Raw genomic sequence first — 21,140 nt, forward strand, 5'->3', positions numbered from 1 at the left:
CTGTCTCCGGCAGCCTATTCCGTGCAATTACAATCGTCGCACTTTACGTACATGTAATTTGAGGCAATTGAATGATTGCACCTGTCGTCCAATCGCCGCCATCTGATATTAAAATAACATACTTGGGGTACTGAAGTTTGTCAATGTTTTACCGCACAATAGCTATTCTGGTCCCACCGCTGACATCTTTATTCACGCTCATATCAACGGTAAATTGTCTATTCTTTATCGGATACACCTGTCACTGATTTCCGCCGTCCGACTTTCTTGTCAAAGACAATTTTAGTGGTCAGCATTGGCAAACCTTACCGAGCATATTGGTCGCCTAATTCCTGATACTCGACATCATAGGCCTACATCCGTTCTGTCATGACTTTGTTTGACCACTCAGGAGCAGTACAAGACTTTAAAAAGCTTCTATCAGCTCGGCCGTAAACTGTCTCGAGGAGAATATTAAAATCCCCGTAGAACCGTGCCACTCTAACACATCACTACGCATTTCCCCAATACATTTTAATACTGCAGCGGCATACTTGATGGCTTCTGCCTGTATATGACCATCGTACTTTAGGTACGGAAGATACTAGTATTGTGCGGCAAACACTGACAAACTTCGGTACCCCAAGTACGGTTATTTGAATGTCAGATGGCGGCGATTGGACGACAGTTGCACTAAATCAAGGGCAACAAATTACACGTACTTAAAATGCAACGATTGTAATTGCATTGAAACGGCTGCCTGGGACAGGTATGCCGTGAGAGAGATTGAAAATTTCCCGTATAAGAAGCGCCTTGATTGGAATCGCTGTCAACCTGCAGCAGACCACAAGTGTGCCCGGAAAGGGTGGTCATTTTCCAAACCAAAGAATGTAGAGCGGAATGACCGTCAGCGGGCAGTTAGTGAAAGTTTTACCCGCAAAAAGGATTTACAATCTGCTGCCGTGAAATTGACTGACTCTATGGGGCAGCGTGTGACAAGTGCCCAATAAACAACTGACTATCTTCCGTACCTAAAGTACGACAATTTCAATGGTCATATACAGGCAGAAGCCGTCAATTAGACCGCTGCAGTACTACCAATCGCCCGTTAGAAAAGTAAATAAATACAAAAATGTACAAATTTTGTTCTGCGTCTACATTTACCACAGATGGAATAATCTATACCTGGCAAACATGAATTTAGATTGATTTTTTTTCTAAACGAAATTTACATTTCAAGAGTCAGCATAAATGTAATGGGATAAATGCGTAGTGATGTTGGACTGGCACGGTTCTACGGGGATTTTAATATTCTCCCCGAGGCAGTTTACGGCCGAGCTAATAAAAGCTTTATAAAGTCTTGTACTGCTCCTGAGTGGTCTGACAAAGTCATGTCAGAACAGATGTAGGCCTATGTTGTCGAGTATCAGGAATAAGGGGACATTAGGCTCGGTAAGGTTTGTCAATGCTGACCGCTAAAAGTGGCGAGGACTACAAAGTCGGACGGCGGAATCAGTGACAGCTGTACCCGATAAAGAATAGACAATTTTCCGTACAGATGAGAGTGAATAAAGATGTCAGCGTCGGGACCAGGGTAGCTTATTGTGCGGTAAAACACTGACAAACTTCGGTACCCCAAGTACGGTTATTTGAATGTCAGATGGTGGCGACTGGACGACAGATGCACTCATTCAAATGCCACAAATTACACGTACTTAAAGTGCGACGATTGTAATTGCACTGAATCTGCTGCCGGAGACAGGTATGCCGTGAAAGATATTGAAAATTTCCCGCATAAGAAGCGCCATGATTGGAATCGATGTCAACGCGCAGCAGACCACAAGTGTGCCCGGAAAAGGGTGGTCATTTTCCATACCAAAGAATGTAGATCGGAATGACCGTCAGCGGACAGTTAGTGAAAGTTTTACCCGCAAAAAGGATTGACAATCTGCCGTACCTAAGGTTCGTGAAATTGACTGACTCTATGGGGGCAGCGTGTGACAAGTGCCCAATAAACAGCTGACTATCTTCCCTACCTAAAGTACGACAATTTCAATGGTCATATACAGGCAGAAGCCATCAGGTATGCCGCTGCAGTACTACCAATCTCCCTTTAGAAAAGTAAATCAAGACAAAATGAACAAATTTTCTTTCCAAAAGTCATGTGAAATGCGAACGAAGTTAAATGTCGGACAAGAAAAACTAAGAAAGGCAACATTAGCAATAAATAATAATAATAATAAATATAGCTTCAAAGCAGCAATGACCGGGTTTGGAGACATTTTGGTCAACAGAGTCAATAGAGAAATATATATGCAATAAGAGGAAGGGCTATGGTAGTATTTGTGAAATCGAAGTCAAAGGTCATCGAGGTGATTTGCCATTTTGTTAAAAGAATTGAATGTCATAGTTATCCCTATCTACCGAAAATCAGACCTCAAGCTCCATTGGCTTGCAAAAAATTAGATATTAATTAATCAAGTACAGGATATGTCGTCATAAGGTGTCCCATCATACGAGATATAAAAGATGTAGCCCTTGTAGTTACTGAGTTATAGACATATATGTATATTTAATAAGGTACCACATATGGCACCATATGGTCTCCCATCATACCAAATATGAAGGATGTAGCACTTTTGCTTCCTGAGATATGGACAGATATGTATATTTGAGGTCAAGGGTCATCAAAGTCACGTGACATTTTGTCAAAAAAATTGTATCCCATAGTTATCCCTATATACCAAAAACCAGACCTCTAACTCTATTGGCTTGCCCAAAATTAGATATGTGCATATATAATGAGGTACAACATATGGCACCATTTGGTCTCCCATCATACCATACATGAAGGATGTAGCACTTGTGGTTACTGAGTTATGGACGTATATGTATATTTGAGGTCAAAGGTCATCGAGGTCACATGACATTTTGTTGAAAAAATTGTAGCCCATACTTATCCCCATATACCAAAAATAAGACCTGTAGCAGTGTTTGCTTGCCCAAAATTAGATATGTGCATATTTAATGAGGTACCACATATGGCACCATAAGGTCTTAGTCCAGTCAAAATATGAAATGACCCACCACAAATTGCAACAGAATTTATTTTTTCACTACTCACCTCAGAAAAACCCAGAGAAAAACATATCAAAAGTCTTCCAAAATCCAAGGAGTGGAAAAGTGCCTAATTTGCATAAATCCAACATGGCCGCCCCGGTATTATAGGTTCAATGCTTTTGGCCACTTACTGCCCAATATTGGTCCGATTTTGGTAATTTTTTTTTATTTCCATGTACCTTGTACATTTTCATCATATTTTAGACATGTTTACCAAAATTCCATTGTTTTTATTCACAAAACAGGAACATAATTGTAAAACAATGGTATTCTCACACACTATGTCTTCTAATCAATACTTGTTTCATGATTTTATAAGGTGCAAATGTCTGTAATGTTAAATAAATAAATAAATAAATAAGTAAATAAGTAAATAAATAAATACACAAGGATTGGAACAATGACTAATTTGCATAAATCCAAAATGGCCGCCCCTGGTATTATTGAATCAACACTTATGACCACATATTGCGCGATATCAGTCCGATTTGGACAATATTTTTTTTATTTTCTTATAAATTGTACATTCTCTTCTAAGTTCCAACATTTTAGGGAATTTCCAATTGTAGTTATTAATAAAACAGATACATAAGTCTGAATTTCAGGGTAAAACAATGGTACACAAACAGACTTCACCTTCCAATCAATACTGGTCTAATTTTGCAAGATGCTAACGTATATGGTGTGAAATATATAAATAAAATTGAAAGCAATCTCAGTATAACTAATACAGAATATGTATCCATTTAAACTTTGGTTGTTAATTTGCCAATAACCTATTCCCTATTTCACATTAAAAGCCACCGGCTGAACTTACGCATTTTTTAGAACATTCGTCGTATAAAAAGTGGACGGTTTATTCATATCAAACACAGTCAACCTGGTTTGAAGTCTAGTTATATCTAGTGTGTTGATATTGTGTTACCAGGGTACACTGGTTGTCACCATAGTTGTGAAACTCAACATGAGGTTCAATACTAGCTGGTAATTGGAAAATTACCAGTTTCCCAAATGCTGTTTATTTTACCCAAATTGTAGATAAACAGCCGCGCCTGAATTGACAAAGTGTGCCAGCGCGGGAGAGCCAAGCAAAGGGAGAGGGGGTTTAAAGTCTCCTGGAAAGTGTACAGATCACATTGGAATTAAATAGTATTGGTAGAAAAGGAAAAGCAACTCCACACATCGTTCATATTTGGGTTGTTTGCGTTTTGTGAATGATATTGTGTATAATATAAGTGTATATCATGTTTGGCTGATTTATGTAAAATGTTGCTTAGCCATGGCGAGACGTACCCGTAATCTACGTGTCTTGTGTTAATCCGCACTGGCGCGGAGAGATTGCTGTGACACTATGATCCTTGGTGCTACGTTTCGAAAACAGACTTTTTCTTCACCAGCCACTTAAAATTCATTTTTGATTGGTGAGACCAATTGATTGATTGTTAGATTTTTTAATTTGGTAATACGTTGTTCCACTTAACGTTTGTTGTTCAAGTAGGGAAGCTAGAATGTCTACAGTTTGATCTCGTTTTGTTTGTGTAGGTTCGTGTGACCCTGAGTTTGAGCTATTGTAGTTTTTGTGAAGTCTGGCGCTTATAAATGTGTCACCTATATTTCTGTTCCTTCTAATAAATATATGCGATTATAGGTTGCTTTTGGAACAGTTTTTTTAGTGTTTTGTCTTTTTCAAGTTCACTCCAGTTTTCTGTCAGGGCTTGTTTGATTTTTGCCGTTTCTAAGTACGGGGTATTCTATTTCATTTTTTTGTATTGTCGGTCTTGTAATTTTTCACTAAATTGTGTGACTTTTTGTGTAAAATCGATATCGTTGTTACATGTTCTGATGTATCGTAATGATTCACCTTTGATCAGACCTTTGAATGTTGCTGCCGGATGGCATAAGTTTCTTTGTAAGAATTGAAATGTATCTGTTGGCTTTGTGTGTGTGTTGATGTCGAGAATATTCTCTTTGTTGTATCGACGACCTTTGTAGATAGGTCTAATATGTGATTTCTTAAGAGGAGCTTTCAAACGAAAAATTGAAAAGTAGGATGCATTTTGTTGATGTTTGATATGAATTCATTGAGTTCGTGTTGTGTTCCGATGAAAATCAGAAAAACATCGTCCCTGAACCTCAGCTTGGTCGATATTTGTTGTTTGTGTTTCTTTATTATTCTCGTTTCTGTCTCATGAAATGTAATATCTGCTATTTCTGGAGAAAACGGGGACCCCATCGAGCATCCCCATATTTAACAGTAGAATTCATCGTTGAATTCGAATGTGTGTTTTTTTTTTAAGATTACTTCCAGAAGAGCTATCATGTGTTTCGTTGGTGGTTCCTTGATTATGTAACTGTTTGATGATCTTTCCTGATTTAATGCTCTGCCGATTGATTCAATTACCTCATCATGTGGTGTATTCGTGTACATGGAAATTACATCCAGTGTTACTAGTGTCGCTTTGGCCGGAACTTTGATTGTCTCAATTTTCTGTAATAAGTCTGTTGTCTTTGATGTATGTTGGTTCTTTCTTGACGATTTGTTTGAGAAAATGGTCAATGAATTCTGATATGTGAAATGTTTGACTGGAGCATCCACTTATGATTGGCCGTACTACAAACATAGCTCCTGGTGGCGGCACTTTGTGTATTTTCGGTAGAAGGTACCAAAGTGGCGTTCTTATTTTTCTATCGACTGGATTCAAATATTCATATGTGTGATGGTCAATGTTTTTTTTCATTGTACATTTCTGTTATGAGATTGTGTACCGGTATGTCTTCTATTGTATTTTTTGTGTCATCTGTTGCCAATTTTGTGTAGTATTGTTGATTGTTAAGTTGACATTATCTTATGTAATCATCAGTGTTTAAAATGACTGTCCCCTGTCCTTTATCAAACGGTTTGATGGTTATCTTCTTGTTTTTTATAGCGTTTTGAACACTATTTGTTCTGCACGTGTCATGTTGTTTTTTTGTGTTTCGAATAGGTGTGTTAACAATAGCCAATTTTGTTGCTTCCAAATAATTTTCTAGTTTTGTGTTCTCGGTTGTATGTGGGATCCATTTCGAGTTCATTTTGACTGGGTGTTGTACTGTCTGTGTCTCATGATATATCAGAGTCTCATTTTCGGAATGTATATTTTATTTCCCCTATAACAGGTGGATTCTGTTAGGACGATTTGTTGTGGGAATGAATTTTAAGCCTTTGCTAAGTACGTTGATTTCAATGTTGGTGAGTTTGTGTGTCGATAGGTTCTTAATGAATCTGAGTTGTTTGATGCAGTGCTCAATTTTGTTCTATTGTGACTTTTCGTTATTTTTGTCATTCTATGATTCTTGTTTATGTGTTTCCTTTTTTTATCTTTGAACTTGGTCATATAAGACTCAATACAAAGCTGTCTCCGGCCATTCTGTCTCTCTCTAATCCGAACCTATCTCCAAGTGTGTACCCCAGAAAACTCTGTTTTCGAAACGTAGCGCCAAAGTATCGTAGTGTCACAGCAATCTCTCCGCGCCAGTGCGGATAAACACAAGACACGTAGATTACGGGTACGTCTCGCCATGGCCGAGCAACATTTTACACAAAACAGCCAAACATGATATACACTTATATCATACACAATATCACACACAAAACGCAAACAACCCAAATATGAAGTGGAGTTGCTTTTCCTTTACTAGCAAAGACGAACAACAACTGATGAATAATTTTGTCTTCCTTGTCTTTCTTTCTTATTTATTTATTTATTTATTTATTTATTTATTTATTTATTTATTTATTTATTTATTTATCTATCTATTTATCTATCTATTTATCTATCTATTTATCTATTTATTTATTTATTTATTTCACATTACAGACATTTGTATCATATAAAATAAAACAAGTATTGATTACAAAACATAGTGTGTGAGAATACTATTGTTTTACAGTAAAATTCGGACTCATGTTCCTGTTTTGTAAATAATAACGATGGAATTATTGTAAAAATGTCTAAAATATGGAGGGAATGTACAAGGTATATGGAAATAAAAAAAAATTTATTAAAATCGGACCAATATTGGGCAGTAAAGCGTTGAAACTATAATACCGGGCGGCCATTTTGGATTTACGCAAATTAGGCAGTTTTCCACTCCTCGGATTTTGGAAGACTTTTGATATGTTTTTATATGGGTTTTTCTGAGATGAATGGTGAAAAAATAAATTCTGTTGCAATTTGTGGTGGGTTAGCCCCTTTTTTGGCCTAAAATGACTGGACTATCTCCCATCATACCAAATATGAAGGATGTAGCACTTGTGGTTCCTGAGTTATGGACATATATGTATATTTGAGGTCAAAGGTCATCGAGGTCATGTGAAATTTTGTTGAAAAAATTGTATTCCATACTTATCCCCATACACCAAAAATCAGACCTCTGGCTGTGTCTGCTTCCCAAAATTAGATATGTGCATATTTAATGAGGTACCACATATGGCACCATAAGGTCTCCCATCATAAAAAATATGAAGCGTGTAGCCCTTGTGGTTACTGAGGTATGGACAGATATGTATATTTCAGGTCAAAGGTCATCAAGGTCTCGTGACATTTTGTCGAAAAAATTGTATCCCATAGTTATCCCTATATACCAAAAATCAGACCTCTAGCTCTGTTGGCTTGCCTTAAATTAGATATGTGCATATTTAATGAGGCATGACATGTGGTACCATAAGGTCTCCCATCATACCAAATATGAAGGGTGTAGCCCTTGTGGTTACTGAGTTATGGACAGATATGTATATTTGAGGTCAAAGGTCATCGAGGTCACGTGACATTTTGTCAAAAAAATTGTATACAATACTTATCCCTATATACCAAAAATCAGACCTCTAGCTCTATTGGCTTGCCCAAAATTAAATATGTGCATATTTAATGAAGTACCATATACGGCACCATATGGTCTCCCATTATTCCAAATATGAAGGATATAGTACTTGTGGTTCCTGAGTTATGGACATAAATGTGTATTTGGGGTCAAAGGTCATCCAGGTCATGTGACATTTTGTCAAAAAAATTGTATCCCATAGTTATCCCTATATACCAAAAATCAGACCTCTAGCTCTGTTTGCTTGCCCAAAATTAGATATGTGCATATTAAATGAGGCATGACATATGGTACCATAAGGTCTCCCATCATACCAAATATGAAGGGTGTAGCTCTTGTGGTTACTGAGTTATTGACAGATATGTATATTTGAGGTCAAGGGTCACAAGGTCATGTGACATTTTGTGAAAAAAATTGTATCCCATAGTTATCCTTATATACCAAAAATTAGACCTCTACCTGTGTTTGCTTCCCCAAAATTAGATATGTGCATATTTAATGAGTACTACATATGGCACCATATGGTCTCTCATCATACCAAATATGAAGGATGTAGCACTTGTGGTTCCTGAATTATTGACATATATGTATATTTGAGGTCAAAGGTCATCGAAGCCATGTGACATTTTGATAAAAAAATTGTTTCCCCAACCTATCCCCGTATACCAAAAATCAGACCTCCCGCACTATTGGCTTGCAAAAATTAGATATGTGAATATTTAATGAGGTGCATAATGTGTCATCATAAGGTCTCTCATCATGCCAAATATGAATGATGTAGCTCTTGTGGTTACTGAGTTACGGACATATATGTATATTTCAGGTCAAAGGTCATTGAAGTCATGTGACATTTTATTAAAAAAATTGCTTTCCGTAGTTATCCCTTTATACCAAAAATCAGACCTCTGGCTCTATTGGATTGCCAAGAATTAGATATGACTCTTACATAGGCCAGAATAAGCCATTGATATGGCTTAGCTGCACAGGTAAAGGGGAGGTCAAAGGTCATTGAAAAAACAGAAAAACAATACTTTAAAAATCTTCTTCTCAAAAACTGCCAGTTCAATTTCCTTGAAATTTAATATATAGCAACTAGGTAGTATTGCCTATAAAGTTTGCGAAAAGATTTTGGATCGGTCAAATTTTATGGAAATGGGACAGTAAAAAACATTTTCATTTCAAAATTGCAGCCAGGTCACATGACTAATTAAAAATTCAAGACTAACATGCACTACCTCTCATTGACCTTAAACATTGTACCAAGTTTCAAAAAATTTCATTGAGCAGTTTCAGAGATTAGGACGGACAAAAAAACGGCAGAAGAAGAAGAAGCGGAAGAAGAAAAAAGTAGAACTTGAGCAATACCAATAGGGGCCTCGCCCATGAGGGCGCTCGGCCCCTAAGAAGAAGAAGAAGGAAGTAGAACTTGAGCAATACCAATAGGGGCCTCGCCCATGAGGGCGCTCGGCCCCTAAAAAGAAGAAAAAAGTAGAACTTGAGCAATACCAATAGGGGCCATCGCCCATGAGGGCGCTCGGCCCCTAAAAAGCCAATGAAAGCAATAGGGGAAAGCTGTAGGCATATGGGCCATGGTACACATAGACAGGGATATGCTGTTGAGATGCTTAGGTCAAAGGTAGAGCTACTAGCACGAAGATAGTCCGGTTCAAAAAATAGTGCGTGTCTTTATGTTTGAATAGCAGCTGATCAGCACTCAGCTAGTGGCTTACAAAGATAGAGCATGGGTTGTAAGTTGATTTTAGAGCCAACATGAGATTCATTCCAAAATCAGATCAGTGTTTCAGAATGTGAAGCAAGCGAGCTTTCATCTCATTGAGTTACGTACGAGGCCAGCCTATAGCTTATGAATAGGGAATATGCTCAGCCAGCATTACTGCACAGGGGCTGCTAATGCCAATGCTGGGCAAGCCAATAGAGCTAGGGGTCTGATTTTTGGTACATGGGGAGACGTGTGGAAGCAAAGATTTTTGGCAAAAAGTCACGTGACCAGGATGACCTTTGACCTCGATTTCACGAATAGGCTTGTAAATCAGTAATCACAAGTGCTACTGCCTTGATATTTGGTAGGATGGAGGCAATATGGTACCACATCATGTAGCTCGTTAATTATGCGCATATCTAATTCCGGGCTAGCCAATAGAGCTAGGGATCTGATTTTTGATACACAGGGAGAAGTACAGGAGCAAAGTGTGTTGACAAAATGTCACGTGACCAGGATGACCTTTGACCTCAAAAACTTTGTTTGCCTCCTTATAGCAAAAATCAGACCTCTTGCTGTATCTGGTACTCCAGAATTGAATTGCATACGTGCATGTTTAATAATGTGCTAAATGATGCCAAGGTCAAAGGTCAAGGGGCATCCCCAAAATTTCGGTGTTCAATGCGGTCCCCAAAAAGGTCATTGTTCAAGACACACTGGCCTATTGGGACCCTAAGGTAGGCCAGAAAAAGCCTTTGCCATAGCTTAGCTGCACAGGTATAGGAAGGTCAAAGGTCATAGAAAAATCAGAAAAATAATACTTTAAAAATCTTCTTCTCCAAAACTGCCAGGTCAATTTCCTTGAAATTTAATATATAGCATCTAGGTAGTATTGCCCATAAAGTTTGCGAAAAGATTTTGGATCGGTCAAATTTTATGGAAATGGGACAGTAAAAAACATTTTCATTTCAAAATTGTAGCCAGGTCACATGACTAATTAAAAATTCAAGACTAACATGCATTACCTCTCATTGACCTTAAACATTCTACAAAGTTTCAAAAAATTTCATTCAGCAGTTTCTGAGATTAGGACTGACAAAAAAACGGCAGAAGAAGAAGAAGAAGAAAGTAGAATTTGAGCAATACCAATAGGGGCCTCGCCATGAGGGCGCTCGGCCCCTAATTAAAGCTGCAAGCAGCGTTGTAGGGGCCGAGCAGCTCGCATAGTTGATGAGAAACATAAGACGTCACCTTGGGATCTGCAATCATACCAAACATGAAGGTTTTTGTACTAATTGTTGTTCACGTTTAGGTACATACGTATATTTGACGTATAAGGGTGTAGCACTGTTTTTTTCTGAGTTATGGACAAATATGTATATTTGAGGTCAAAGGTCGTCGACGTCATGTGACCTTTTAACAAAAAATTTGTATCCCATACTTATCCCTATATAAGAAAAATCAGACCTCTAGCTCTGTTGGCTTGCCAAAAATTAGATATGTGCATATTTAATGAGGCATGACATATGGTACCATAAGGTCTCCCATCATACTAAATATGAAGGGTGTAGCCCTTTGGTTACTGAAGTATCGAAAGATATGTATATTTGAGGTCAAAGGTCATCAAGGTCACGTGACATTTTGTCAAAAAAATTGTATCCCATAGTTATCCCTATATACCAAAATTCAGACCTCTAGCTCTATTCGCTTGCCCAAAATTAGATATGTGCATATTTAATAAGGCATGACATATGGTACATTAAGCTCTCCCATCATACCAAATATGAAGGGTGTAGCCCTTATGGTTACTGAGAAATGGAGATATATGTATATTTGAGGTCAAAGGTCATCAAGATCACGTGACATTTTGTCAAAAAAATTGTATCCCATAGTTATCCCTATACACCAAAAATCAGTCCTCTAGCTCTGTTGGCTTGGCCAAAATTAGATATGTGCATATTAAATGAGGCATGACATATGGTACCATAAGGTCTCCCATCATACCAAATATGAAGGTGTAGCCCTTGTGGTTACTGAGTTATTGACAGATATGTATATTTGAGGTCAAAGGTCATCAGGTCACGTGACATTTTGTCAAAATAATTCTATCCCATAGTTATCCCTATATACCAAAAATCAGACCTCTAACTCTATTGGCTTGCCAAAAATTAGATATGTGCATATTTAATGAGGCATGACATATGGTACCATAAGGTCTCCCATCATACCAAATATGAAGGGTGTAGCCCTTGTGGTTATGGAGTTATGGACATATATGTATATTTAAGGTCAAAGGTCATCAAGGTCACGTGACATTTTGTCAAAAAAATTGTATCCCATAGTTATCCCTATATACCAAAAATCAGACCTCTAGCTCTGTTGGCTTGGCCAAAATTAGATATGTGCATATTAAATGAGGCATGACATATGGTACCATAAGGTCTCCCATCATACCAAATATGAAGGGTGTAGCTCTTGTGGTTACTGAGTTATTGACAGATATGTATATTTGAGGTCAAGGGTCACAAGGTCATGTGACATTTTGTGAAAAAAATTGTTTTCAATAGTTATCCCTATATACCAAAAATCAGACCTCCAGCTCTATTGGCTTGCCCAGAATCAGATATGTGCATAATCAATGAGGTATAGGAAGTGCCGGTCATGTGACATTTTGTTAAAAAACCTTAACACTGATACATGTCCGTGTGTACCAAAAATTAGAACTCTAGCTCCTGTTTGAAGGCTGGAATTAGATATGTGCATAATCAATGAGGTATAGAAACATGCTAGGGTCATAGGTCAAGTTCATCCTCAAAATATTGATTTGCAGTTTGATCCCCTGTTGGTCATTGTTCAGTAGTCACTAGCCCCCGCCACCCCAGGACTCTCACATAGGCCAGAATAAGACATTGGTATAGCTTAGCTGCAGAGGTATAGGGGAGGTCAAAGGTCATTGAAAAATAAAAAAATAATACTTAAAAATCTTCTTCTCAACTGCCAGGTCAATTTCCTTGAAATTTAATATATAGCATCTAGGTAGTATTGACTATAAAGTTTGCGAAAAGATTTGGATCAGTCAAATTTTATGAAATGGAACAGTAAAAAACATTTTCATTTCAAAATTGCAGCCTGGTCACATGACTAATTAAAAATTCAAGACTAACATGCACTACCTCTCATTGACCTTAAACATTGTACCAAGTTTCAAAAATTTCGTTGAGCAGTTTCAGAGATTAGGACGGACAAAAAAACGGCAGAAGAAGAAGAAGCAGAAGAAGAAAAAAGTAGAACTTGAGCAATACCAATAGGGGCCTCGCCCATGAGGGCGCTCGGCCCCTAAAGAAAGTAGAATTTGAGCAATACCAATAGGGGCCTCGCCCATGAGGGCGCTCGGCCCCTAATTAAAGCTGCAAGCAGCGTTGGCGGTGCCCTAGCCTAATATGACATATACACACAAAAAGTTGACCTTGAAATCGGGTATTTGAGAAAAGCTTTTATCTTATAGTACTCGTCATGTATCACTTCAAGGATGACATGAGTAAGATTTTGACTCAATCGGTGGTTTCGTTTTGGAAATGTAGATTTTTGCAGATTAAATTGGTATTTTTCGAAAATCCAATATTGCGGCCAGATCGCGTGACCGATCGAAACGGTGTGTTGGTTCTGGAGGTCAATTAGGTCATGTGACATTTTGTGAAAAAAAATTGTATCCCTTACTTTTCCCCATATACCAAAAATCACACCTCTAGCTATATTGGCTTGCCCAAAATGAGGTATGTGCATATTTAATGAGGTAGAAGATATGGCACCATATGGTCTCCCATCATACCAAATATGAAGGGTGTAGCACTTGTGGTTACTTAGTTATGAACATATACGTATATTTAAGGATAAAGGTCATCGAGGTCACATGACATTTTGTCAAAAAAATTGTATTGCTAAGTTATGCCTATATACCAAAAATAAGACCTCTAGCTCTATTGGCTTGCCCAGAATTAGATATGTGCATATTTAAAGAGGTACCGGATATGGCATCATAAGGTCTCCCAATGTACTAAATATGAAGGATGTAGCACTTATGGTTACTAAGTTATGGACGTATATGTATATTTGAGGTCAAAGGTCATCGAGGTCACGTGGCATTTTGTCAAAAAGTTTCTATCCCATACCCATCCCCATATATCAAAAATCAGGCCTCTAGCTCTATTTGCTTGCCAAGAATTAGATATGTGCATATTTAATGAGGTGCATGATGTGGCGTCATAAGGTCTCCAATCCTACCAAATATGAAGGGTGTAGCACTTGTGGTTACTGAATTATGGACATATATGTATATTTGAGGTCAAAGGTCATTGAGGTCATGTGACATTTTGTGAAAAAAATTGTATCCCATACTTATCCCCATATACCAAAAATCAGACCTCTAGCTCTATTGGCTTGCCCAAAATTAGATATGTGCATATTTAATGAGGTACAAGATATGGCACCATATGGTCTCCCATCATACCAAATATGAAGGGTGTAGCACTTGTGGTTACCGAGTTTTGGACATACACGTATATTCAAGGTCAAAGGTCATCAAGGTAACGTGACATTTTGTCAAAAAAATTGTATTGCTAAGTTATCCCAATATACCAAAAATCAGATCTCTAGCTCTTTTGGCTGGCTCAGATTTAGATATGCGCATAATTAATGATTTACAGGATGTGTTGTCATAAGGTCTCCCATCATACCAAATATGAAGGGTGTAGCACTTGTGGTTACTGAGTTATGGACATATACGTATATTCAAGGTCAAAGGTCATCGAGGTCACATGACATTTTGTCAAAAAAATTGTATTGCTAAGTTATGCCTATATACCAAAAATCAGACTTCTAGCTCTATTGGCTGGTTCAGAATTAGATATGCGCATAATTAATGAGGTACTGCATATGGCACCATATGGTGATCATACCAAATATGAAGGGTGTAGCACTTTACAGTACGCAAATTTTCCCACAATGCATCACGTTTTGTATGCTCGGAGGTAGCGTTGCGCAGTCGATAATATATTACAAGTTTCTGCGCATGTAGTTTTATAGATCGATCTCGATCCCGATGCGACGCACCATACATGGCCGGCGTCCACGTTTTGCTCTGTAAACTGATTACCGATTGAGGTTTTATTGTCCGGCAACTTAAATAAATTTGTCAATCTACTGTCTCTTGCTTTCTGATTCCGTTTATTTTAACTCTAATTCTTTTATATTCTGATGGCGCCCGAAGCATACACGTACGTGCACCGCACACAGTGTGGTCGCATGATATAACATGTAGGCTAATTGCATATGGCCAGGCATTTTTCGTTCCTGTTGAATTGTTAGTCAACTGCCATCGTGGTCTATCACACATTTGTTCCGTCTTTTTAAAATCTAGAACTCGTTTCTCTACGTAAACTCTCTGAAACTATACTCAACTCGATCTTCCATAGCACCACGGACACGACTGCTGCAGACTGTGTGATCGACAGTAAACATACTTAGGTGGTATATAGCCAGAGTGTACACGCAATTCGTCAGTGTTCGGTTCAGTCGATCGCGATCGTCGCCGTCACATTTCATCGTGATCGTGTGTCTGTTTCTATAGCCAACAGAGTTAGTCCGTTTTCATTCTGAGCTTTTATTGTTCCAAACACTGTGATTAATCATGCCAAAGTATTCAAAAAGGCGACGTCAGAGCATCGATGCTGCTCAAACCAGCGGCTCTCGATTTCCAGCAGTACCGACGGCGGACTCGGAAGCTTCAACTTCGACGGTTACAGCACCACCGCCGCCGCCTCGGTCTATTCACATTCTCGAGCTTTCTTCCGAACTTTTACTCAGAATTTTCGGATTTTGCTGTTACTTTGATGGCAATGACAGTGAATTAAAACAATACGAGAAAGTTAAAACGATGTGCTCAATTCGGATGGTATGTAGTCGATTCTACGCTATTGGAGCTAGTGACTTTTTCATAGTAAATATGTTGAAAAATCAGCTAGGTCTTGATCAGTCTTCTGACAAAGCCCATGAAAACATAAATATTGATGCTCCAAAACATTTTTTCAGAAAATACAAATTAATGAAGGCACGTTTTACGATGGCAAACGAATTAGACAGTCACATAAATGCAATCAAGGGTATGGGACCGAATCAAGTGAAGTCAGCTGTTCGAAAGTTGCTGGAGAGGCTTAAACGTGTGGAAAATAATGATCATGTTGATGCTGCTACGGCTGTTTTATTCAGCACCAACCGCTCACAGTTTTCGGAAAGCAAAAACAGATCATACACTACCAAAACCTTGAACCAACATAAAGCAATCGGTGTGCATCTGTCTGGAAATGATGAGGTCAGTTTATGGAGATCGCGACTGAAAACTGATAAGGACTTTGCCAGAAAACTTTTGACTCCAGATTTTTTTAAGGAAGCCATGACTGCAAGGGATTTTGACATCCTTCCCCAATCTGTTAAAACGTCTCTGTTAGAAAGTAAAAGAGTTGATGAAACTGGTGATGCAGGAAAGGATGGGTTTCATCTTTGGTCTGAGAGAGAAGCAGAGCACATGTTTATACACTTAGGGGGTGGCTTGTCCGAAGCAGACTATGATAGCCTGGAAAAATCCCTAAGATCAACTGAAAATGTTTCACGTATTCCCAGGCGCTCACAGGTTAAAAGTAATTTAAAGCGTTTTCAAGAAAAAGTCTCTGAAACTAATAATACTAAAAAAGGGTGGCGTATCTCATGTGTGGAAGATGCAATATGGACTCAGCTGTCTGAAATAATCAGGGAATATAATTTGAAATTAAATTTGAGTGATCTGGAAGATAGAAAAAATATTGAAATCATTGTGGGGGAAGGGGGGGATACATTTTCAGATAGCAAGGGAATTGCACAAAATTTCAAAATATTTGCAATTAGTGGTGCCATAAGACTAATTAAATACAAGGGGAATGAAGTGTGGCGAGATCCAAACCCACAATCTGAAGACAGCCGCATTCCATTTGCAGTGATCAATGCTGCAGAGTCTGATTCCTTAATTAGAGATGAGATTCTGCCCATCTTGCAGACAACAGAAAATTTGTCCCACACTGGTCTCAGAGGTATCATCTACAAACGCAAACTTGAAGGTGATGAGAAGTATAAATGTTTAGTTTTGCAGAGAAAAAGTACAAAATTTTTTTGTAACTTGTGTGTTGTCTCTGCAGACCAGTGTTATAATACCTACCACACTTGGGACATGACAATATCATCTGATGACATGAACTCATGGGCAGAATCTCATCATTTTGGTCAGACAGCTAACCCCATTGTACATTATAACCCCAAAGTCGAGTACACAATGGATCATCTACATGCCAAATTAAGAAATATCGGTAAATTAATTGATGAACTTTTTGCAGAAGCAGAATTAATAGACAAAAAAACTGAGTATCTGTTAAAATATGCAGAACTGCCAGAAACACTGCAAAGTAATGTGGACAAATTTAAGGAGGGGCAAGCTGAGCAATTTAAACTGAAAATGGAGATCCAGAGTGACTCTTATGAATGCCTCATGCTTGAAGCAAGACAACATGATCACATTAAAAAGGTGAACATGAAGCTTGAGGCAGCTAAAACAGCATTTTTGTTCAATGTAAATGAAGTCTGCACACTTGACACAAATGATTGCATAGAAAAATATATTAAATCTTTAATGGAAACCAAAGATGGTAAAAATAAAAAAATATTTGAATGTGGCTTGTGTAATGCACAATATAAGTCAAGGTCAGGTGTGTTCAACCATGTGGAACGCCAACATAATAAACTTTCCAACAAAGATCTGCAAAAGAGAAAAAAAGAATTTGATGAAAGTGTAATTCAGCAGAAATTTGATGCAGTACATACAATTGAAGGTATTCTATCAGGCACTTCACAGCCATGTAACAATATACAAATAAAATGTCCTGATAAATTTCAAGATGTCATATTGAAGTTTGAAATGATTGAAAATGAAATAACCAAGAAAGGTCAGGCAGCAGATGTCAATGCATTCCAACAACACAAAGTAGCAAAGCTTATACATGATAACAAATTAGACACCTATAATGCTATAATTAACTACATAAACGGGTCAGTAAAATATGTGGCACCACCGAAAGACAGTGATGGCAAAGTTGTTGAGGATGTTGAAAGTAGTAAAAAGAGAATGTTAGAAAATAAATATAAAAAGACTGTGCATGACAAATTATCTGGTGTGGAGAACACAATGTATGGAGGAAATGCACCATTGAGTGTCATGATAAAATTAAAATTATATTTGCGAAGCCAGGGTATAATAAAGAAATTTGGAGGTGGTTATGAAGGGGGAGCTTGTAGTAGGATGATGGACGAAAAAATAATTTCTTTCTGTGAAAAGTTATTGTGTGCAACAGACAATGCAACTGTTATTTTATCTTTGATGAGAGATTATAGGTTATTGAATAGTGTGATGAGTATTACTGATTTCACTGAACAAAATCTACATGCATTAAACAAACAATACAACACAGATGTCCATACTTTTGACCAGCTCTGTGATATGTTCAGTGATAAAGCTAAGCACTGGTTGAAACGTATTGTTACTGAGCTGCCACACATGTCACACACCAACTATATGCATGCTGTTGTTCACCATGGAAGTCAACTCTTAAAAAGAGACAATGGAATAAATATTCATAGCAGCTCAGGGATTGAGATGTCACATCAGCGGATGAAGATGGACATTCGGCGCCATCTTGGTGGAGGATACTGGGCTAAAACAATTTTGCTGAGGTGGCTAATGCGAACAGACCGACAAATTCTCAGAAACACTCCAATCAAATTGTAGAGTGCAAGGCCCAAGATTTGTTTTAGCATTTAAACTGTCTATCAAAGTATCTCACTTCTTTGTAGAGTTGTCTTCCACAGTTTTTTCAGTTAGGTAAATTTAAATGATCATGACCTACCTTATGAACAGCCAAGTCACAATACAGCACTACATACAGTGACACGGATCCATACAAAGACATACAGAGCAGGAACAGGTAAGGGAAACCTAAATACACCAGAAAACAAATAAAAAATATTAAAAAATAAAAAATATTTAAAAAATCCAGTTAAATGTTAAACCAAACAATACAACCAACTTTTCAAAAAAGTCAAGAATTGACATAAAATAATATTAGGAAATCAAGAAATCAGTTCAAATTAGAAAACTGAACATTTTTGACAGAGAATACAAAAACTCTTTCTTCAAACGCTTGTGTATGACTATCAACAGTTTAAACATTTAACGCTTCAGCATATTTTAATACGTCATGTTGTTACTGGACAAAACATGACAATATATTTACCAGTTATTAAAGTGTTGATGATCCAGATCATTATCTTTTCCAGCACTGCCTCAGCTCAGGCACACGGCCAAAAATAAATGAATGACAAGAAGAGGCAGAGTCTGCAGGAGTAAAAGCTATCTCAAAACAAATTCCTACCTTTTAAATTTATCAAAATTTATTTTATCACGTCTACAAATGCACAAAATTCTCCATTGTATTGATTTCGTTGTGATTTATAGCCAACGTGCAAGACACAAGCAAACGGAACGAACAGACGTCCATATCCACTGTGTATAGTCATACTGTGACAGCTACAATTTGACCTCCGAAGTTTGTAAAACATCATCTACATTGCACGGCTTCATTAAATCGCTATCTAGTTTGTGGATATCTGCGTGAACAATCACTTCCAATATGTCGTTCGACAGCCTGAAAAACGCCGCATAAAAGTACGTTTAGTTTTTATTTCCATCACATCGACTGTTACAGAAAAAGGCGCCAAAATTTAAGGTGGATCTTCATATTTCACTATTTTGTAAATTTGAAGAGCAAATCGGAATAAAAGGAGAAAACGAAAACGTACCTTTGTTGACGATGTCTTCCGCCATGAAAAGGACACCCTCATACGCAGATAAGTTCAAAACTGACGAAGGAGATAGCTAAAAATGCTTAAAAAACCCCAAATTTTACCTTCACTATAACTGAATACAGTGTGACAATGGCTAAGTATACAAAAAAAATACAAAATGCATTAAAATCGTCGAAAAACGTATTTTTTTGGTATTTGCTTGTGAACGAGGTCATTAGAAAGCCCTCTAAGCTATCAAGCGTTTTATAGGATGCCCTAGGTTTCTCGGATATTTAGCGTACGCCCCCTATTGGCCATTTTGTGACATTGGCCAACACAAATAATGGTGCATCTTGGGAAGTTTAGCGTACTGTGAGACAGGGAGCACTTGTGGTTACTGAGTTATGGACATATACGTATATTCAAGGTCAAAGGTCATCGAGGTCACATGACATTTTGTCAAAAAAATTGTATTGCTAAGTTATGCCTATATACCAAAAATCAGACCTTAGCTCTATTGGCTTGCCCAGAATTAGATATGTGCATATTTAATGAGGTACCGCATATGGCACCATATGGCTTATCCATGGGCATTTACCTGATAATTTAATGAAACTGTTCTTGTTCGGCTTGTTAAAGATAAATCGGGAGATCTGACAAGTAAAGACAACTATAGACCAATTGCACTCGCAACAGTAGTGTCAAAATTGCTTGAGTCTGTGATCTTAGACCGTTGTAAAGCTTATTTATGTACAGAAGATTATCAATTTGGCTTCAAGAGCGGTCACTCAACTGACCTTTGCATATATGTGATGAAGAAATAATTAATTATTATCGCCACTTTAACAGTCCTGTATATATATGTTTTCTGGATGCTACCAAAGCGTTTGATAGGGTCAACCACTGGACTTTGTTCAAAAAGCTCATAGACAGAAAGATGCCTTGGTACTTTGTTCGTCTCATTATTTTTTGGTATCGCACACAACAATTCTGTGTTAAGTGGGGCAATGTGTTCTCTGCTTTCTTCTCAGTGAATAATGGTGTTCGCCAAGGAGGTATCCTGTCACCTCTGTTTTTCAATGTTTACATGGATGACCTTAGCATTCGCTTACGTAGTTGTAACAAAGGTTGCAATGTAGGCGGTTTGATGATAAACCACCTCATGTATGCAGATGACACTGCTTTAATGAGTCCATCGATTGCAGGTTTGCGTGCACTGATTTCAATTTGCGAAAATTATGGAGTAGGAACACGACATCGTATATCACCGAAAAAGTCAGAATGCATGTACTTTATCCCTCGTTCATTTGGGCTTTCTGTTGACCTGGTTCCACCTGTCTACTTGAGCGCCAAGAAACTGAATGCCGTTTCAAAACATACTTACCTGGGATATATATTCACTGATAATTTATGTGATGACTATGACATTAAGAGACAAATACGTAAATTTTATGGTTATGCGAATTCACTCCTACGTAAATTTCATAGTTGTAATAATGCTGTTAAGGTGACTCTTTTCCGTTCATACTGTACCAACATGTAT

The sequence above is a fragment of the Ptychodera flava genome, assembly GCF_041260155.1.
Source record: "Ptychodera flava strain L36383 chromosome 23 unlocalized genomic scaffold, AS_Pfla_20210202 Scaffold_24__1_contigs__length_23054250_pilon, whole genome shotgun sequence".
In the NCBI taxonomy this organism is placed as follows: domain Eukaryota; kingdom Metazoa; phylum Hemichordata; class Enteropneusta; family Ptychoderidae; genus Ptychodera; species Ptychodera flava.